Source organism: Periplaneta americana, chromosome 15 (assembly GCF_040183065.1).
Source record: "Periplaneta americana isolate PAMFEO1 chromosome 15, P.americana_PAMFEO1_priV1, whole genome shotgun sequence".
Lineage (NCBI taxonomy): Eukaryota > Metazoa > Arthropoda > Insecta > Blattodea > Blattidae > Periplaneta > Periplaneta americana.
The window spans coordinates 163,841,031-163,864,907 of NC_091131.1; the positions used below are offsets into that span (position 1 = coordinate 163,841,031).

The 23,877-nt window shown below is 36.1% G+C and overlaps 1 protein-coding gene across 1 annotated transcript in view; it reads left to right on the forward strand.

The window, feature by feature from the left end:
• The window catches only part of LOC138715492 (protein bunched, class 2/F/G isoform-like), a 717,347-nt gene that overhangs the window by 216,512 nt on the left and 476,958 nt on the right, over nucleotides 1-23,877 (forward strand). The window lies entirely within an intron of this gene.

The window sequence follows — 23,877 nt, forward strand, 5'->3', positions numbered from 1 at the left end:
ACGCGGTATAGACTATGAGAAGGGGGCGTGCAACGGATGGAGTATGCCTCTGATGTAAACACTGAGCAGTATACTGCGGTTACAATAAAACCTGTATCCTGCATTCAAGAAATATAATGAATGGTCATTGAAGTAGCAAATGTCTAAACATGTAAATACGCAATTATTTTGTAGTGAGATATATTAACTCCTAAATTTTAATGTAAGATACTCACATCATTCTTGAATATGTGCATTGCAGTCAAGAGTTACGTACATTTTGAGCGACTGCAAAGTAACCTCCTCCGATGGTCACTTAAACAGTTTTTATTTTGGGAAAATGTATGTTCAACATCACAGATGTAATACAGACATATTTGAAGAACGAAAAGTCACTACGTTTTACTATACCAACTTCAGATCTCTTGTCGTGACTTGATGGTACATCATTTATAATACGAAGTTGTGAATAGGCAGAATTTTTTAGCAATAATGTTTCTCAGCTTACATTTCACTTTTTCTGAAATTAGTGAATTGTTATTTTGGATAACGGTTTGTAATACTTTATCCACTATATTAAGGGCTTCTGAGAGTTGTAGTTTAGACGAATCTAACAGAGTGATGCTTTTGGACACGATTTTAAAATTAGAATCAATGAACAGAATATCTTCCAATAGCTGTTCAGAAGGCAATGATTTTACAGCTGCAACAACGGAACTGTCTGTGCTATCCAATGCATCAATTACCTCCATTATTTTGCTGTAATGTTCTGCATAATAATTAACAGCATTCAACCACGTTTTCCAAAGGGTCAAGATTGGCTGCGGGGGTAAGGGGAATTCCAGGGGCAATTATTTGGAACAGCAACACTCTCATTGTAGTATGTTTGATTGAATTCTTGTCTACACTGAACAAATGTTAAGCTTTGACTATTCCAACCACAGTAATGCAAAAACAAGTGCTTACATAGGTATACATTAGCTGTAGCTGTTCTATTTGGACCGGTCACATCTCTTTACATACTACGAGACCGGACGGCCGCTCACCTCTATACTACCGTACATCGGCAACCTGATTGCATGCTGCGTGTGGCAATTCAACGAAGTCTAATAATAATAATAATAATAATAATAATAATAATAATAATAATAATAATATAAAGCATGTGTGCTGAATCGACACATTCGAACGAACTGGCTTTTATTATGTAGTGAGTGTTCCGCTATGTTTGCATCGCTAGGTTCATTCTACGACGTCAGTAGGCCTATATTGAATATATTGACCTCGTAGAATGAACTTTCATATTATGAAGTATAGCCAACTTGGTTAGGTGATTTCTGCAATTAATATTATTATTATTACCTTCAGCCCTCAGATTCGTCATATTGCACATTTTTCGATGCGTTGTTTGTGGGTGATATGTGAATAGAGGCAAATTATTATAATACTGGATCTCTATTCTACTTCTACGAACTGAGTTCTGAATCCGTTAACAGTGATTTGCTTATTCGGTGTTAAATCATCCATATGACCGAGAAATACCAACGCGTAGTGTTGTGTAATTCTTTCGACTGTCTAAACGAAGATAAGTCAGTGATCGATGTTGCATATTGTATTATGAAGATAATTAAAATGACCCTGCTGAGGTGTACTTCAAGATGACGGCGCAAATCAAACTTTGCGAGAAAGTAGCGGTGTCATGTTGTAGGCGGGGACCCGAAATCGTCATGATCTCAAATTTATTACGGGAATTACAGTCATTTTGCCAGGGGTATGAAGAGTAAACAGCCGTCAGTTCATAATGACGCGTGTTTATTTATTGTGCAATTTGCGGAGTCACAGTTTAAGTTTATTTCATTTCGAGTTGTTAATGTGAATGGTGCAATCAGACACTCAGAAGCTTAAACACGCTCTTGTACAGCTGTTATTCCATCTATTTTTTCGTTGGCCAGATCAGTCTGACGTTATCTACTACCTGGGACATGGACATTGATATGAAGGCGCTCGAGGTAGATAGTATCAAATTATGAATGGAACCGTGCTGAAATTTAAGACTGGTCTATGGACAGAGATAACTAAAATTATTTTGTAAATAAATATATTTTCCACTATTTCTGTGTTCTTTTATTAATCTATGGATTCAGCATTGATTCCCTTGTTGCATGGTCATGGTGACTTGCCTGATCTTATGTCTGCCGATTAGTGGAGATAATAGTGTAATCTTTCTTCACCCAGTGGTTGCGATAAGACTTGTTTCGTACCTTGTAGCCTTCATCCACGTACCTTATTAGAACCTTCCTTCTCCAAGGATATTCTGTTATGAACTGACCTTTCCCGAGTAATGGTGTCAGTCATGTCGACCATTGGTAGTGGCCACAAACGGAGAATTGCCTCTTCCATCGAAATCGAATCTATACCTTTGAGATTTACACTTACAACCTCAGGCAGAGATTCTTCACTATCCGTGTGCTTCGCTGCACTATTACAAATAATATTATTGACTTATATCTATTTTATTTTCGAATACAGCCTTGTTATTATTCAGTGAATAATTAGATTATAATAAGTTGTAAGTAATTTGCTCCTGAATTATTTTCAAAATTGTGTTTAAAACTATGAATGTAACTGTTATTATCATGCAATACTCTCTGAAGTTGATTAGTTCTAATTTTTAGCTTGGTATTGTGTTAGGCCTAAGAGAAATATTGGCTAGCGTCTAAAACAAATGTAAGATCTGAGAGCTGTAAGAAGGTTTGCAGTTAAATGATAAGCACGTCCTTGAAATTCAAATGTTGGCATATAATATTGTCTTCGTGTATTTATTTTGCACCAAACTATGCCATTTGGAATATCTTATATAAGTTATATATACCGTAATTTAAAAAGTGTGTTGATAACGGAAGTACATAATATAAGTAAGTTCTTAATTGATTGTGGGGGCTTTTTAATCTTTAGAAAATCAACTTTTTCAGCAGCGCAACACAAAACGTTTGGCTCATTAGCCCGTTTCTTTTTGCATTGCATTTATTCCTTATTTTATTTATGTTACCTATTTGAACACCAAAAGAGCATAATCAATATTTGGGTCGTAATGGAATGGCAGCGTGCGATTACTGTGTACTAACTGTCGACTACTCTCTGTAGTTCTAGTAATACGCTCTTGTTCGTTAATTCTGTGAGAACGTTGAGATCTGTTTGCTCTTTCTCCAGCTTATAAGTTCGAACTGTATTATAAAGGCAAGTCGCTCCAAGCGTTCAATGCTAGAGATTCTCTCGGCCGAGCCGCTGAAATGTTTGCACTGTTATTTCCTAAACGATTCTCCCGTTATTCCTCACTCTTATTAAGTCTTTTTTTTTTGCCTTGAGACGTAGAAATAGACCTATCTCTCTACCTTAAACAATATGAATTTAATATCAGCATTTGTTGTTATTTTCCTACGAAATGTTCACCTATGGCAACATGTTAATTGCGGTACACACACACACACACACACACACACACACACACACACACACACACACACACACACACACACACACACACACACACACACAAAAAGAATAATTGGTCCTAACATATATAATTAACCACCCTGAAACCGAAAATCGCTTTTTTGAAATTTTTGTTTGTTTGTATGTCTGTCTGTCTGTCTGTATGTATGTTTGTTACCTTTTCACGCGATAATGGCTGAATGGATTTCAATGAAAATTGGAATGTAAATTAAGTTCGTTGTAACTTAGATTTTAGGCTATATGGCATTCAAAATACATTATTTAAAAGGGGGGTTATAAGGGGGCTTGAATTAAATAAATCGAAATATCTCGCTTATTATTGATTTTTGTGAAAAATGTTACATAACAAAAGTTTCTTTAAAAATAATTTGCGATAAGTTTTATGCCCTGAAAAATTTTGTTAGGGCTGATATTTAACGAGATAAATCAGTTTTAAAATTAAAATAACTGCCATCTAAGGCCGTGTAATGAATTAAAAAACAAATGACTTCGTCTAGGGGCCTTGGACAGCAACAATCGAAAGCTATGAAAGATAGCCTACAGAGAATGTTTCTGGGTTTGTATGAAGTAATATCGGAAGCTAAATTAATAGATTTGTATAATTAATTATTATTTCACCACTGGAAAGTGTAGTTTCTGTAGATGGACATAATGCTATAATGTTATTACAGTAACTTCTGATATAATATAATATAATATAATATGTAATATTATATAATATAATTTAAGTTATTTGAAGGGTTCAGAATCATAGTGGGCCAAGCGCCATTTACTGAATACGTAGAAAACAAGGGTTAAAATTAAGTTATTACCATAATTCAATGGAAACCAATAACAAGTAAAATAAAATATACACATTAAATCTAAATGATGTCAATCTTCATTAAGCTATGGTTGCATGTAATAAAAATTAAGAAACATGTTAAAGGAATTGTCATTGCACCAAATGAGTGTCTCTGGACCAAAATGATCGCATTTTAATTATGTGGATTCAATTTAAATTAAGTAACATATTAAACGATTTATCCTTCTATCAAACACGAATGTTCCCTGGATCAAATGTCTTATTTTAATTATGTAATTACTTTATATTTATTTCTAACGGGTGCAGCGGAGCGCACGGGTACGGCTAGTGTAAAATAATACTTTAAAACGAACGAAACTATTATGAATTCTTGAAATATGGCCCGTATAAGAATTGCCAATATTATTAACTCACGCTTTGACTTGAAAGGATATGGAGTAACGAAGTTTTTTAATTCTTGCAATATGGCTCGTATAAGGATTGCCAATTATTAACTTACGCTTTGGCTTGAAAGAATGTGGAGTAACGAAACTACACTCGGGGAGAAAAAACCCGGGCACTTAGTGTTCAAGTGCACTTCTTTTATGTCAAAAATTGTTAATCAGAGGTCTAATAGGTTATGAAAAGTAGTGGCTTTTAAATTATATAAAAACACACTTAAAAAAAGGATCGTGTAAATACATAAATACACTAATAGAAATGAAATCTTTTCGACAGGACGGAAAGGGCGTAAAACCAGTAACAAATTTTTCAGCTGTGTCTCAGATGTTTCGAGCTTGTAACATTGAAATAAGATTTTTATCAACGTGTGGTATTCCCTCGGAATTGGATAAGTGCATCCATACGTCTTCCCATCCCTTTAATCAGATTAGAAATGGTTTCTTCAGGAATGTTTTCCCATGCTTCAAGAAGTGCTTGTCTTAACTCCTGTAAGTTTTCTGGTGGTGGCTGCCTCTTCCTAGTACGCCGTGCCAGCATGTACCACAAGTGCTCAATTGGATTCATGTCAGGACTCCTTGCTGGCCGTGGTAAAACCTGAATCCCTCTTCTTGCAGGTAATCTCTGGTAACGCGAGCGACGTGTGGGCGTGCATTGTCGTGCATTAGAAGAAAACGATCGCGTATATATAAGGACTAAATGGAATCACATGATGGACCAAACATTTATTATTGTACCTTTCAGCTGTTAGATTTCCTTCTGTGGAAACCAACTCCATACGAGAATTCATACACACTGCCCACCATCACTCCACCATCTCCAAATGGCCGACCTCTCGGAAATACAGTACAGTATTGCAAAAATCGTTCCCCTCTCCGTTTCCAATCCGTTTCCAAATTCTTTCACGTCCATCAGATGAGCGTAGATTGAAACGGGACTCGTCTGTAAACAGAACACAGCTCCAATTTTCATTTCTCCAGGCTCTGTGATCCTATGCAAAAGGTAATATTTCGACGCGATGCATCCTGAGTAATCTGGGACCAGTTGCAGGTTTAGCTGATGTCAGTCCACTTGATTTCAACCTTCTTCTGACTGTTTTGGCCGATATTGACGTCCATGCACGTCAACAAACCGTTGGGCTACCATCGTAGCTGGCAGGTTATAAGAACTAAGAACACCACGCGTCTGTCTTCGTTTTTAGTTGTGCATAGCGGACGACCCTGGTGTATTCTTGTGCTTCTCTAAAATGTTTTAGGGCATCCTGAATGGCACCTCTAGGCATATTCATGACATTTGAAATGTAAAGTACACTGCTGTGACTAGGAGATAAAAATCATTACCGCATTTGAATCGCCTAGAATCAAACTGCACTTTATCCAAAAATCTGATTTTTTAGGAAAGACAAACAATTTGTGCAGTTATACTACAAACGGTGATATGACTACTAAAGTTAAGGTAGATAAATTCCAGTTTGACTCCAAACGAGCAGTTTATCACATTCCCTGCTAAATTCTGCACCGAAACATTCTTTAACCCTGCTACGGTGGGCCTCTGTTTAAATTGTATAGTTGGTATAAATAATAAGTAAATAATACTTAAACGATAAAGTTTTGCCCTGCCGTCAATCGTATGATAGGCTCGATTGTCTCATGGGTGAGGTGGTACAAAAGAAAACACTCAACATAAATAATCAACTATCCGTTTACATTTATTAATTAGCACTTCCGGTAATTGGAAGATGAACAAAAAGGATGCAGTAGAAATACAGCCACCTATAACTCCACCAATGCATCGAAACTGGCTTGCCACTAATCGTCACTCAACTGGCATTCACCATTACACACAATAGTAACACCATCTATACCCACAGATTAGAAGTATAGGTAACTTGCTAGACAAGTCCAAACTTGTCTGATGTGGCAGAAAGCACTAATACGAAACCAAACACAACCAATGTAATGTACACTTGACGAATGCCAGCTTATTCTTGAATTACCTAATACTCTGTATGAAATCAAATATACTTCTACTAATCAAAAGAAACATACAATTACTGACGGAGAAAAACCTGTTATGATCCCTGGCAGGCCAGTCTCGAAACCAAAGAACAATGGTCTCTCTTCAACTCTCACGCCTCCGTTATCACACAGCACACCACATCATAGCTCTGCCACGCTTCTTCTAAGGCACTATCCCCGATCGATCCCCGACTACAGCAGTACACGTTCCTGCCCGGACTGGGTTATCCGTGATCCCATCACAGATAGTCCCTAAACAAAAACCCCTCAGCTCTCCACAACCATACTCTTCGAGCGTCGACCCCAGACTGCACCGCGTCAAGCGTCCCTCTCAGGAGAACCGACGCTAAATAATAATTAATGTGAATAGGGCCAATGAAAATCTAAAACCCATGTCACGTGATAACTTAAATTCGCTCCTTATACGTGAGAAATAAGAGACCATGAATGGCGAAAAAAAAACAAGCTATCTATAAAAGGAAGAAAGAGACCTAAAATGGCGGAAGAGAATGCCATCTTTGAGAAGTAAGGGTAACTAACAACAAGAAAAATAACATAAATAAGGAAGAAAAAAAAAAAAAAGAAAAGAAAGAAAGAAACACAGAGTGCCGAAACTAAAACGGCACAACCCTATATTTCATAGTTTGATTCTCAGCCACTACCGAAATGATACTACTATAAACTGGGGCTATTAAGTCGAGTGTATTTTTATTAAACACACTCTTTTTATAGTCGACTGAAATTAAATTACTTTCTTGCGGTAAAGCGTGAGACAAATCTTAATTTTTTAATGGTAAACCATATCATCCTTTTGAGAAACAATTTTTAATAATCAAAGCTAGCATAATATCTAACTGCAAATTTTCGTAAGATTTAACTCTTTGAATGAAAGAATGTAATACTAAAAGAAATGAAATTTTATTGCAGCTAGTAAGAAGATTAATGTTTAACAAAAAAGGATAGGAAGTTGGCAGTCATCGGCAGAGGTCTATTGTTGTGCTTTGCTTTCCTGTATCGAAATTTTCGGTTACCGGTCGCGGTCTACTAAGATCTTTAGTTCCATAAGAAAATTTTGCTATATCGCCCTTCTCATTTTCCAGTTCATTTTTATGATGTATGTAAAACCTGAAACGAACTAGCCACTTTGTTTGAGAACGATCCTAAATCAAGCGACTCATATTGAGCTCGAGGACATAATGTATTTGCTCTCAAAAAAATAAAAATAAAAAAAACAGCGCAAGTTAAACAGTGCAAAGAGCATACAAAGATAGGTTACGAGAATGATAAGTAGATATCACTTGACCTTCTATAAACACTGACAAAGAGAAGATAGTGTGAAGAGCATTATTACAGGAAGTGAATGGAAACGAGTTATGTTAGTATGATAGTTCACCTGCGTCATAGAATGGTTTCCTTGTCTGTACAAGAGCCGATAGAGAAATTAAGTTAATTTTGAAAATGGACGTAAGAAAATGTGATTAATAGAGACGAGAATTTCATGCACTATAAAATCCCAAAATATGCATGCATTCATACACTATCAAATTATGAAACATGCACAATCAAGAGAAAAATACATTAAAATATGCACTTTCATTTTTTTTTTTTTTTTTTCAAAATTTCTTATTTCACTTCACTTATCTTTCTTTTTTTCGCAGCTAACAACTAACAACATTTCTAAATTGGTTTCTGTGAGGTTCCTGCGCTTGTCAGCCAATGTATTTTTGTAGGCAGAGAATGGCTTCTCTACATCGGAAAAAGTTATGGGTGCAAACTTGAATGAATCTTTTCCTTTTATTTAGTTTTCTTTTCTTTTCCTTCTTCAATCCTGATCCTGAAGCTTAAGGGACATAAAAATCGAGAAACTGAGGTGTCCACTCAAAACAATTGAAACATGTATAATAACATGTAGACGAAGTCCCTGAAGAAGATGGCAGAGCTAGCCGTCGAAAGCTTAGAAGCTAATCTCCAACTCACCTGGCTGAGAACCCGAGAAGTGTTATTCTACATCAAACGCCGGGAAAGCCTCAAGTCATACAATTGAAACATGCATTTAAATTGAATATAATGTATATGAAGACATTATTACAACAACAGCCCTAGTCACTTTTAATGAAATTGAGTTAAGGACATATTTTCTACTATTTAAAATGTTTATAGACTCCAAAAATGTTACATGTCAGGTGCAACAGCCACAAGGATAAACACTAGTTGTACGGAAACAGCTGACATGCGTTGTTCTATTTATTTTTATTATTCTCTTGAAGAATATCAATTTTGACAAGGATTGTTTTTGTAATAATGTCTTCATATTATATGCATTATTAAGCTGAAAATTGCTTAAATATGCATTATGTATTTTTTATCCCCAAAAAAGCCAAAACATGCAAATATGCTCGGAAAAAATGCACATATTTCGAACCGAAAAGTAATGAAATGGATAAGTATTAAGTTTGAGCTATGTCCTATGTTCCTATAAAAACATGGATTTGCATGCAATTCTCGTCTCTAGTGATTAACAATTTACCACCTAGTCAGTGGTTATGATTATGACAATGATCCATATCATTCCAGACGGGAAAACCCACAGTACGAGTATCACTCAAGTGAAGAAGGGTAAAAACCGGTTAAAAGAACTAAATACAGTTTAAATCAGTGGTCGTCAGCACTCGCTGAGTGCATGGAGGGTAAGGAACTCTGCTCCGTCGTGCGCAAGGGATAGAGAGACAACATACCCGCCAGCAGCGACGATTGCACGCTAGGGCTGTGTCTTGTCCGCGGGTAAGAGACGCTAGCCCGAGAGTGCAGTGTTTTGATAACCGGTGGTTTAAATAATCTCATTTTTAACTTTGAGTTTAGTAGTTATAGAAAGTGCTTAATTAGTTACCCCATATTCTAAAGACGTGATTTTCACGTTGCGGTAATACGTACGACCGGACTCGTTAAGAAACTTCTGGAAAAGAGAGAGAGAGAGAGAGAGGAGATGCATTCTAGTACATAACAATGTCAGTCTCTGCGGATGATTTCGAGCCTGCACTTGAAATCCCGCTTGGACTTTTCTGCTTGGGTTTCTTCATCACCCTGTAAGGTGAGTCCTTGGACTCACGAAGCCAAGTATAAAACTGTTCTCCGACACTAGAAAACCGTGCAGTTGATAAAGCGTCCTTAAATAAACGATTAAAAAGTGTCGGGGTATTAATCGAATCCTTGTAATTGCGTGAAACGCTACGCTGTTCGTGATTGAGTATGGTTGATATTGTAAGGATGTTTTTGGATTTGAAATGCAAGTTTGGTATTTCTTCTCGTTTCTGTCTTTATACTCACCGCATTTAAATTTAACAAGGAGGTGCCTTCAGGTTAATTACTTCATAATTGCTTCCTCATTCTCTCAGTCCACTCTCGACAACAATGCAATAAAATTGATAATCGAAACGATTCTCACATGTGATGCCAGTGAGTTTGAAATTGTAATGAACTATGTCATTACAAGGGATTTGATTCAATGGAAATTAATATCACAATTAAGTCCTTAGAATTGCAGACCTGAATTGACAAATATCCCAAGTCCATTGAAGTATAGTTTTCAGGAGAGCATAAAACTATACAGGCTTGCCATATAAGAGTATTGAAATAAATATTTCTATGATTCAGAAACACAGGCTTAGACTCGGACTTGGAATATTCTTTCTTTTTTTTTTTTTTTACAGAATGATTGCTTATGCAAAACAGTACATTTCAGGTAAGAGGTCAAATTCGGTAAATAATGGACTTGGGATGTTTGTCAATTCCGGTCTTGAATATTAGACTATGTTAAATTAACTTTTTTCTATGTGCTCTCCTTATTCATTAATACCCTCATTTGTGTACGAATAATAATTTTTTATTGAATTAAAATTAAGTGTAATGTTTCGTTAAGCTTTCACACGTTAACAAACTTATCATGTAAATAATTTTCAAGACCATCTAATACCGAAATCACAGATCTACGGCAGCTGTTTTCAACATTGCCCACAGTGGTTCCAAGTACAAATCTTGCAGGACAAAATTAATAACTCTTCCCGTTTCTAACAGATTTTCATAAAATTTTGCATAAAGGTTACAAAAATATTTTTCGTTTGTGTGTAAACTGTAGGCCACGTTTGGATAAGATAAACCACCCTTTCATAGGGGCTGAATTTAAAAGAATAGTAATCATTTTATAAAATAGATTTTCGCAGGGATTGGAATGAATTCACAAGTTGCATTATCTACTTTCTATTTTATTTTACCTTGTGAACGGTACCAAAAATACATAATAATCGTACATATTCATTTAAAATAATTTAAAGTTTTTTTTTTAAACAAAATAATATATTAATAGAATTTTAACAAAACCGCTAACTGTGGTCAAATAAATTCACATTTGAAATATTTACAGGTATTTAGAGAGATGTACCTGTATTCATTTTCAGTCATCATCATCATCATCATCATCATCATCATCATCTCTGTCGTGATCCTGGAGGAGTCGCAATAGGTACAGTATATCAAACGATATACTTTCTCTTCTTTTTTGGCGTTTGATACGAAGGAAGCTTGCCATCGGGTCAGAGGAAATTAAGAGCGTATGCATCCAATCCATCATCGTATCGGCTCTGCAAAATTTATGCGTATGATGTTTTCCCAGAAATTCTTGTAATCTTTATTCCAGGCATCTTGAACTTCCTCAGACATTATCCCAACAGGAAGTACGGCTTCCTTTATTAACTACGCACCATGGATAAGTATTTCATGCACACTTTGCGGCATATAATGCCACTTATACTTCTGGATGTATAAGAGCAATCTCATCAACCGAGAGTGTTTCCTTCAAATGCTTCAGTTTCCTCTTCGGACTTCTATCAGCACATTCATGAAACGGTTTTCGTGGACGACCTATGTTTTTTTTTCGTACTTAGACACAGTTTGTTTAAGAAAAATTGAACACTTACTCAATCCTTGTATTTCCTTAAGAAATCTTTTAATGCATAGCGGCAATTAGTCCACCGTTCTTCAAGTTTATTACAGAATTGAGCACTTTTTTCTGCACTTATTTCATGATCGTGTCCCTCAGGATCTTCCAAAACATATTTAATCAATACAGTCTTGTACACACAACCTAATGTTCTTCAAATATTGTTTTCTTTCCGCTAAACGTCGAACAGTTCTCTTCTCAGAATTCCGTCCACCATCACTAAAATATAAATAAAAGGAGAATGTGGTTGAAGATGATTATAAAACCTTTATAACTACGAACCTAAGTGACTAATGTAAACACTGAACCTACTTTGACACTGGACTTTTACGGCCTTTGCTTTTACGGACCTGCTACTTCAAATAAATGTTTAATAATTTTCATGGAACACTTCTGTGTGCAATAATAATAATAATAATAATAATAATAATAATAATAATAATAATAATGATTTATTTTAGCTGGCAGAGTTAAGGCCGTAAGGCCTTCTCTTCCACTCAACCAGCAAAAAGTGTATATACATATGCATGAACTTACAAAGAATCCAACAATTTGATTTAGATGAGAGTTACATGAATACAAAAGTTATTTACAAATTAAACAACAAAATACTATGAACTATTAATTAAACACTGAAATAAACTGTGTAGCAGAATTAAACTAAAATACATAGAATGTTAATATATTTCAAATAATATTAGATAATAGAAAGAGATTATTACGAGACAATTAAAATACAGCACAATCAGGATGATGTCTAAAGAAAAAAGTAACAATGTAGTCAGTGACAGTTTAAATCAATATGATTGGAGTGAAATGCTAATAAGGTTATCTTTTAAGCTGTTCTTAAAGGTGTTTATTGTCTTGCAGCCCCTAATACTTTGTGACAAGGAATTCCATTGACGCGAGGTGGATATTGTAAAAAATGATGAATAACAAGATGTTCTATGAAGAGGTATACTTAGCATGCCACAGATAAGTGATCTGGTATTTACGTCGTGGTTAGAGTATAGATAAGAGAAACGAGACGAAAGGTAATTTGGTGTTGAAGTGTGCAGAATTTGAAAGAGTAAAGACAAAGAGTGTAAAGTTCTACGTTCTTTAAGTCGGAGCCACGAGAGACTTGCGAAGGACGGTGATATGTGATCATACCGTCGGATGTTGCACACGTATCTGATGCACATATTCTGAGCTCGCTGTAACTTGACTGACAATTCAGAACTTAGGTCACTTAACAAAACGTCACAATAATCGAAGTGCGGCGTTACTAGGGTTTGCACTAGGTATGAGTATTACAACTAAATAACACAGTGTTAAAGTTTGAAAATGCATTAAAATGTAGGGCAATACCTGTAGTTTTATTCACTGAAAACTCGAAGTGAATTGACAATACAGGGTGATTCACGAGGATTTACCGCCAGTTACGGAGCTTATTTCCGAAGACATTCTGAGCAAAAAATATAAACGTGTGACCTAATCTCAATATTTTCCGAGTTACACTAATTTGAAGTTGTAAATAAAGTAACTTTTTTTTTTAGTTTTAAGGGTAAAAGCACAGTCTACTATATACAGTCGCGAAGCTTGAGGTGATTTTTTGCAAATCTCGTGATAAAGCGCTCCAAGCTGTTAGCAACTAGAAACAATAGACTGTCCACGGTCGACTTTGGACTGTGTCGTATTTTCATCGAGAGCTGGCTCGTTGCGTATTTCACATTGATGCTTGTGAAATGTTCGTTATTGGTTGTAATGAAAATGTTAATGGCTAAAATACAATAATTGGAATAATAATATTTTACTAGAGACGTAGAAAAATTAAGTTTGTTTTAGTGAAATTTATTGATCACGTTTTATTTTCAATTCTGGTGGGATTATTATTGCTTAGGCCTATTTTTTTCAAAGGATATGTTTTTAATTATAGCTGTTAATTTTGTTGTTATTTTTATTTGTTACTTTACTAGAGACGTAGAAAAAGTCTGTTACAATAAAATTTATTGATCACGTTTTATTTCCAATTCTGGTGTGATTATTATTGCTTAACCTCATCCCACTTTGTTAACTACGTAAGCCTACACTACAAGTACCGGTACACGTAAGTTACTCCATTAATTAATATTTCCATTATTATTGTTGTAAAGGGAAATGCAAATTAATATTTATTGGTTTCATAGTTAATTATCGCTATAATCTTGAATGAGTGAAGCTATTATAGTAAATTTCAGTTCGTTTTGCACAAACAAAAATAATATTAACCTATTTCTTGCAGGTATCTTCGAGTTTATGGTGGAATTTAATATACTTCATTAAAATAATAAATTTACTTTATGCATTTAATATTTAAATAATGGAAGGAAGATGTTAATTTTTTCCAAAAGAACACAACGAAAGTGTAACATATTTTGTCGTCTGCTAGGAGAGAGATCTGCGATGATGAGGCGATAGTAGCGATCCTAGTTGTGGGCAACTACCCATGTTTGCATTTTTACTACATATTGAGCTTCGCGACTGTATATAGTAGACTGTGATAAAAGAATATTACAGATAGAGAATGAACTATTCAGAAGTATTATTTCTTTAATTGGCTAGTGTTCTGAACGTAAAAGAAAAAGTGTTGTTAATTGCTTTTTTTTTTTTTTTTTTTTTTTTTTTCAATCTTTAACTAAAAATTACATTATTACTTATAAAACAATACAAATCATACGACTTTAGGAACTGGATTCTTTACCGTTTAATTATGCATTCTAATGTACAATCTTGAAGAATTTACAAGAGTTGCGTGATTTGTAACAATTGTGATAAATGCATAAGAAAAATGTAATTTTGTGGTTAAAAATCGGGAAAAAAAAATCAATACGAAGCAACTATGAAGTTCACAACACATTTTTACCTTTAGAATACTAGTTAATTAAAGGAATGATACTCCTGAATAATTCTTCTTTATCTGTAATATTCTTTTACCCTTGAAACTAAATAGTAATGCTATTTTAGAGACAACTTCAAATTAGTGTAACTGAAAATATTGAAATTAGGACAAATGTTTATGTAACTTTTTTTGCTCAGAATGTCGTCGGAAATAAGCTCCGTAAGTGGCAGTAAATCCTCTTGAATCACCCTGTATATTACATCTACAGACGTCGACGTTCCGAAGACATCTCCTGAACGATGCTAAAGAGAAGAGAATGGCTGTGCTGAACACATGACTTCTACCTGCTCCTGCGCAGACTCCTTTAATTCTTACGGAAAATTAATTGCGAATCATAAGTACAGGACTATTTAGGGTTATAGAACGGCAGTGTTTATGTTGTTTTGAAGCTCAAACATTTATACCTTTTTTCTAGTCAGATCTGAATTTGGAACCACTATGCGGTCCTCCAAAATAAAGAGGCATCAAAATACATTACTAATTTATTAATTAATACGTCATCGTTTTTGGAATTGCCTGTATAAAGAGACATCCCGCTTAGCTGGATATTTCCTTTCAGAAAATGCTGCGATGCAGATCCCTTAAAATACAAAAACAAATGAAGACTGATCCGCCAACACAATAATCAAAGACTGCGCATTCCATCCGATCAATGTTGTAGCAGAGACGTAACCCGGACCATGAATGAACTAACAAGCAAACGTTCTGATGGGGGCAGATAAAAAAGTTATTTTTTTTTCTTCCACCATGTTAATAATTCCAAAAGAAATGCTTATACAAATTTTGGCCACTCGATCGCAATTACGAGGCCGTCCAGAAAGTGATTTTCCCTGGGGCCGTTTATAGAAAAAAGCACAATTGCATGGAAGTATTTACTGAAACAGATACAGCAATTGTTACGCTATTTGTCCACATATATCCCACTGGAATTGAGCCATTTGTCATACCATGGGATCAATTTTTGTGTCGTAGAAGTCAGCCGCCTCAGATCGGAACCAGCGTTTGACTGCGTCTGCACCTCTCTCTATCGATCCCATGATATGAGAAATGTCTCAATTTCGGTGGGGAATAATGTTTAAAAATAGCTCAACAATTGCTGTGTCTGTTTCAATAAATTTTTCCAATGAAACTGTGTTTTTTTCTGTTAACGGCCTCTGGCGAACTTATTTTTTACAGCCCTCATAATTGCGGTCGAGTGGCCAAAATTTGTATAAGCACTACTTTTGACATTATTAACATGGTGGAAGAAAAAAAATTTAACTTTTTTATCTGCCCCCATCAGAACGTTGTAAGGCGAAGCACCCAATCAAGGGACGCACTGTGGACAGTATCGACGCAACTCCCATATGAGGACAATGCTGCAACCCCTGCTACAGTGCCTTTCGAGTGGCAAGCAGAAAACGCAAAACTTTCGCATGTGCATTGTCGAACTGCAGAAGTCATAGGCCTTCAAATGATTAGTATCGTAGCAAGCCAAGCAATAAAAGTAACTATGCACTAATTAAGCTCTATTGTACAGGAACATCATTTTATTTTTACTAACATTTCTAATATTAACCTGGGTATACCTTTGGATCTACGATTGAGAACCGGAAACACCGTTTGCTACCCCCTTCCACGACTGGAGTTCGATGGTACTGATGTAATATACAAACAAATCACTTTACTAGGTATAGGAGAGAAGAAAAGTAGTTCATCCATTTACGTAAACTAGGAAATATCACGATTTTAAGTTTGATCATTTTTATTAGGTTCTTGTTTAATCAAAATACAGTACAGTATTAACAATGAGTGTTTTCACTCACGAACTGAGTTATCCAAGCGGACGTATTCATTATGCAATGTATATTATACTGTCTACAGCACATTAGCGTATACACTATAGAGAATGAAGTTAAATTGAAATTGAAAAATAATCATAATATGCACATTTAAACACATTTTTGAAAGTGGTGGCCGTTCATTTCGATACAGGCTTCAGTTCTAATGTGCATATCTTCGTATCAGTAACTCATGTTGAAATAATTCTGTACCTACTCTATAAAAGAGTACCTTACGTACTGTAAATTCAGTCTTCACTTCTGCCCGATCCGAAAAGATAAAATTACTTAGGCCCGATTGTATAAACCATTTAATCTTAGCTCAGAGGTTAAATTGATCCTTGTTTCAGCTGAACTTGGAATTTTGTGTTGTATAAAGTCTAATCTGAGATTAATTTGTCTCAAACTAAAGTCAACTTTGACTGAAGAAATTTCTCCGATTAAGTTAGATGATCCAAGTTCAGTTATTTCTTTTCTGTTTGAAATATACGAGTGACAGATTGTGCAAATAAAATATCCATTATTATTAATATTAATAGATATGTTAGGTACATTTATATATATTTCTTTCAATTTCTTGCCTTAATACACAAACATTCTTATATTTTATAAGGCTCTATCGTGTTCAGCATTATCAAATAACATAACCTATAATTATATTATGTTTATAACAATCATTAATTATTAATGGATATGATAGGTACATTCATAAATTTTCAATTAACTGTATTACTAAACGAAAATTGTCGTTTTATAAAGCTTTATTATGTTTAGCAGTATCAAACGCCATAACATGATAACAACTTGGAGAACAGTCAGCCTTCTTCTTATTGTCCGCCATTATTTACATTACACAAAAAAAAAAAACAGTGTCTGCAACAGAGTGTACGGAAAGTCGCCAAAAAGTAGTTGTAAAGTCGCTAGATTTCTCATTATCAACAAAGAAAGCTTACATTTTGTCACTATGGGATGCTAAAAAGGTCACTAAATCCCTATTTAAGCAATATAAAAGTTAAAAGAAATTGTTGTTGAAAAAGAGTTAAAGTCGCTAGATTGGCAACACTGAACAAACCTGTATAACATGGTCCGCGCATCACGTATTTCACCTGTTTATGCGATGTTGCCAAATCCTTTTCACGTGAACTTAGATTGCATTTGAACCAAGGTAATTTGATCGCAGAAAAGTTTTATACAATAGAAGAAGTGTCTGAACTCGGTTCACTTTTCGATCTTCGATCAAAGTTGATCTTTAGTCAGGGAGTTTTATACAATTGGGCCTTAGACATGCTATCCACTGTCCGTCCAGGTGGTTATGTCGCAGGGTCGTAGAAAGGGAGGAAATTACATGACAGTTAATTACTTGACGAGGCCCTTTTATTTAGTAACATCTTTAGTAAAATCCTTTTATTTAAGTTATTTTAAACAATTGTATGGGTATGATATGACGTAGACGTCCAATTCCTAACAGAAATTAATGTTCTCAGAAAAGAGCTAAGACAGCCCGGCCACTAGCCTTTACAAAGAGGCGAATAGAAGCAGGTAGTGGAAACAGGGATGCGACGTAGGCAAATAGACGACAGTACCTGTGCGAAAATGATTCAATATTGAAAGCTCTTCGTCACTGGAAAACGCGAACATATTTTTGGAACGTACTGTTTACTATGACCGTAAGGCTGCTGTGACTGTATATGCGGTCTTGGATCTGTGTGGAGGACGGTTGAACTTCATTAGTAGAAGGGGTGGGAGTAATCCACATTCAAAAACTCATGTACAATAAAAATTGAAGTAAAAATAAAATGATGTCCCTGTATTACAGGGTAAAATACCAACTTTTTGGGATCCGGCTGAATTTCTACTTCACTTGGTAAATGGGAGTTGAAAACAGCTAGATTTAGCTGTAAAACAAATGGCTCGGCTGCGAGAGAGAAAGAATTGCAATGACTCACGTAGGAAAATCGTCTTCTTGGAATTGGTCTTAAGTTAATTGGACCAATTACTAATGCATCACCAGCATGATCATTCGTCTGTCACTTCACACGTCATGGAATTAGCCTAGGCTAGGCCGAGACAGCAGTGGACGATTTTTCTCAGTAGGTCATTCAAATGAGAACAGCAGAGGCAGTAAACGGCGTCATAGGATCAGGAATAGTACTGCAGACATGTGTAGAAATAGAAGGTACTGTGTTACGGAAAACACTGCCTAATTGAGATTGTTATGATAAACATTGGGAAGCACAAGAGATGAGGAACAATCTGACATCACAACGGTGAGAGTGATGAGAATTAAACGTTGATAGTGAAAGTGACATTTCTCTCCTTGAAATGTAATTGTATTAGTGTCTGTGTTGACAGTTATATGAACGCATGGTACGGAGCGAGTAGTATGCAAGATGGCTGTGATTTCATTAAACTCACTTCAAACTTCTGTGCCGTTTCTTTACACATACTTTGAATGGAGAAAATAATTTGGAACAGCTACTAACAAATGTGATGTACTGTAGCCTTATTGTCTCTGTCTCTAGTAGACTGTCTATGGTTGCGGTGGTTGTAGATATCAAAACACGAACGAGAAAATTTCTACACACAAATCGCTCGATACAGGGTGTAACAAAAAAGACAGTCAAAGCTTTTAGGAAACATTTCCCACAAATAGAGAATGGAAATATATGAACATGGGTCCGGAAACGCTTTATTTCCTTGTTCGAGCTCATTTTCTAAACTCTGCTGCTTGCATTGTAAGATGAATAAGCTAAGCTATATTGTTTTTATGTGGAATGCACCACAGCTGTCGTGTACATTACACCCCTTACCATAACACTGAACGCCGAAAACAAAAACAGAATGTAGAGTGCATCACCCCACCCCTCTTCACCTCCATTTGTAATTAAAATCTAAGCATAAGTAAAAAGAGCGTCTACATGTAATCAGACCTCTGTCGTGGGGTTTAGGGCTGGGGACGGAGCGGTTTTGTTCGGAGCAGTTACTGTGACGTCATTACTCGGTTGAACCGAGTACAAATTTGTGGCGGCAGATTTAAAATTTAGATAGAGTCGAATTTAGAACGTACTTTGAAAGTGAAACCAAGCGTGTTTTAAAAGCGTTGTAGTAAAGCGCTTTCGCTTTGCCGATTGAAGAGAAAAAAGTGCTTTTCTTCATTGCAAAATGGCGGTTGCAAATTTTATTTGAGGGATTACAATTATTTGCGGAGTTATTTTGTATGAAAGGTCTATTTAACTTTCAGTGTTGTTATATATGACAGACGAAATAAAATTGATAAAATAATTTATAATACTAACAACTAATAAATTAACATGCGAGATAAACGTTAAACGCTGCAGCTAAGTAAATAAGATACAAAGAAACGGGCTCCATGAAGCGCTGCCTAAAACACTTAAAAATAATACACAGAATTATTTACTATTACGGAAAGTGGATAAAATAATCAATAAAACGTGGAATCTTAAACTAAAGAACCTAGTGCTTATTTATTTTATAACATTACTAGCCTTCAATACAACCATGTTCTCTTTGGTGAAGAGTAATATTATTGATAAATTAAAGTAATTAGGTAACATAATGCAAATAAATACAAATAAAATGATGACTGATGAGGTAACACAAATCCAATAAACAGAAATAGAAGTAAAACATAATGCACTTCTTTTTTTAACATATTTTAATATTAATCAAACACTCTTAATATGATCATGATATTATTATTATTATTATTATTATTATTATTATTATTATTATTATTATGTTCAGACTGTCAGTGTTCATTAGGCCCACTTGACAGGTCATATAATAAGATGAACTCCTCTTCAATACTAGAGGCCTTTCAGCCCGCCTTGGGGATAAGGAAACAATTTGTCCTGCAGCAGATACTATTTAAATACAACAGTACCTACGTTGTTGTCTGCTAGAATTAAGTAAAACACGTGAACTCTGTTTGAATGTTTGAACTGACCGGTAACGGCTACGGTTAACCCAGTAACTTCGGTGCTCCGCTGCCAAGCACATAAACCTATAGAACCGAGTAACTCAACAGTTCTACTCGCTCCGACCCCAGCTCTAGTGGGGTTGTTACACGATAGCTATGATGGCATTCCACATTAGCTACCTTGCGCATCGTGCAGTGTAAGCAGAGTTGATGAAAAATAGATCCGACAAGATGATAAAATGTTTCCGAACAGTTGTTTATATAACATCTGTATTTTCATCCTCTACATGTCAGGAATATTTTCCTAAAGTTTTGGCATACCATTTTGTTACACTCTGTATTATGTAATGTAGCCTAGAAACGCATGAAATGTATTGTAAATATATCTAAGATGTATCCAGGTACAAAATAATTTTAATTATAGCTGCATCGTCCGTTATCAATTTCCCAATTAAGGCTGGTTCACAATAAACCGGAAACGACAACGAGAACGGAAATATTGTTAAAATAAATGTATTTAAATGTGAGGATTCACAATTGACTATTATGAATGCTCACATTCAAATACATTTATTTTAACATTATTTATTGTGAACCAGCCTTTACAGATATCTTACGGTAACCAGACCGTTTCGTTTAGTTGCGGAGTGTAACCAGTTTCAGCAATAGAGAAATATCCAATCATTATAATAAAAAATGCGTGTTTTCTTTATCACACACTTTATCACTTTAATTCTGAAGCGCTTTTCCTGCGTCAGTGCTGACGACAAATTAAGTATTGGCAGAATGATTCAGCAAAGCCTTCTCTGCTCCATCTTTGTCCGCTACAAATTCTTCGTAGGTCTGCTGTTGTTTAATTGAGCCCCTTCTTAAAAAACTGACATTCTAGTCTCTGGCCAATGATTTGTGAGTTCTTATTACTTGGACCAATTACTGATACAAAGGATGGATAAGAAGTAATGGCAACAGTTCGATATTTCTGACATGGCCTTATTCACAGGGGTACAACATTTACGTACTTTCAATATAGTCTCCCTCTTTATTTGTCACCTTTTTCCAAATGTTTGGAAGGTGGCGTACACTATCAGCGCGTCCATCTTTGTTGATGTTCCGTATTGACCGCCCTATAGCACGGATAAGTTCATCTCTGATATTGTACCGGCTCCCTCGCAGTGGTTCTTTCACTTTGGTGAAGAGATCGTAATCGCATGGACTCATATCGGGTGAGTACGGTGAATATTCCAGAATCTCCCATTGCCAACGGCGTAAGAGGTCCTTCACAGCAGCAGCGGTGTGACGCCTTGCATTGTCATGAAGAATGATGGGATTCTGTATACCTTATTTTATTTCATGGAGTGCAGTTTCATAGAAACGACTTTGCCGACAGACCTTCTACTGCCCCCTACTAATTGGTTGTCATAAATAAATGTCTTCCTCACTGTGACGGAAATCTTGTCTTATCCTGTCAGTAACCAATCACAACCTTCGTTCAGAAGAATTGACAGTCTCCCGTCAAATCCACGTGGAGGCAGAGTTGTCGTATCTTTTCCGAATTCCAAGAATCCCGTCAGTTTCACTGCATAATTTCGAGGGTCGTCAGGATTGTGGAAACTGTGTAATGTTGGGACGAGGGGACAGGATGGAATTGTCAGAGTTGTTTGTGTAGGAAGTCATAAATATGTAAGTGGGTGGTCAAAGGAGCCACCGAACTGCACTCCTTGAAATAAAATAAGGTATACCACCAAGTATCGTCGTTTTCTCCTGAGCGCTGGACGAAGGAAGTCTGCAGGAACCTGCAGTAGTAGTCCGCGTTTGCCGTCTGCCATGGAGGTACAGCGTGGTGCAGTATTATCCCATTAATGTCATACGCCACAATGCACATCACCTTCACAGCACTTTGTGTAGTGTGCACTTTCTTTGGACGAGGAGAACCGGGATGCTTCCATTCATTTGAATGGCATTTCAAGTTTGGTTCATACGAGCGAGTCCAGGTTTCGTCCATAGCGACGATTCGTACCGGTCCAACAAGGCCTTCCTGGAACGCTTTAACCCATCGTGCCACTATGCGATATGGCAACGCTGCATTGCCACATGCTTCACGCAGTCCCTGAAACATTCTTGTCCACTACGACCTCATGCCATTCCAATTTTGATCCAGGAACCTTGCTCTAGTTTTGTAAACATGGTCTTAGGGCGCTCACACTATCCCTATGAAAGTCAACGTTCTACACACAGCAGTAGATTGACAGAGTACTGTCGCCGCTGGCTGCACTAACTCATCTAACAGTCCTTGTTCATGTCCACACAGCTGGCAGCTCTCGAATGTACCATCGTCATGTGACAGCAGCGTTGCCATAACTTTTTATCCAACCCTTGTACATAGGGATTTTTTATAAACATATAATTTCACAGTAAATACGAGGTGGGACAAAAGTTGTTTCCCCAATATTCGTTTTAGGTTTTATACTTGTATACACGTACAAAATCATAACGAATAGCTGGTGTAGGAAGTGATGTGTTGGCAACCATGTTCATGCGTCAACTGTTTTTCCGATGTCATGCCTCAAAACAGCCCTCGTTTTGCACTTGATATGACAACAGGATGGAGCACCACCTCATTTTGATATAGGAGTGAGGGACTTCTTGAACCAGCAATTCCATGAATGGATTGGCCATCGTGGCTCAATGGAATGACCACCCAGATCATGCGACCTTCCACCATGTGATTTTTCCCTGTGAGTTATCCTGAAAATTATGGTTTTGCTCAGAAACCACACGATCTCCATCTGTTGCGTAACGTGATCGAACAGTCATTCGTGAAAATCGAAGTCGTGAGTTATGTTCTGCTATCTGTAAATCAGTGCCTAAACGTTGTGAATTGTGTATCGAGAAACAGAGTCTCCATTTTGAACAAAATCTGTAAAGAAATGTGTAGTCAAATGTAATTGAATACAATTAAATGTAAGGAAGTGTTTGGAGAAAGCGACTTTTGACCCACCGTGTATACATTCTTCAATACTTTTATGCCTGATTTGAAATCTGTACGATGCCGCGAATTTCCCGTATTTTTTTGCTAGAATCACGTTATTGTTTAAGCAATTAGGTGATACTGAGTGCGAATTTTCTATCTTTCAATTTTTCTGCAATGTGATCGATAGGATCTCCACATCCGATAGTAATGAATCCATTTTCCTTCAGATATGTGGTTTGAATACATTCCTGGTCTTATATTCGTCGTTGGTTTGTACGTATGTAGCGAGAGTCGTATCATAAGCATTTTTAGCCAACTGAATGTTTCTATGTGCCATACGCAAAGGCAAACTGTGAACGCCTCTCATCATACAATAACGTTGTATTTGACAAACGCCATCTGAAATGTGTTTTGAAAACTATAGTATCTATTGTGCTATCGAAGCTGTGTATTTTGAAAATGACGAAAAATTCAACAAAA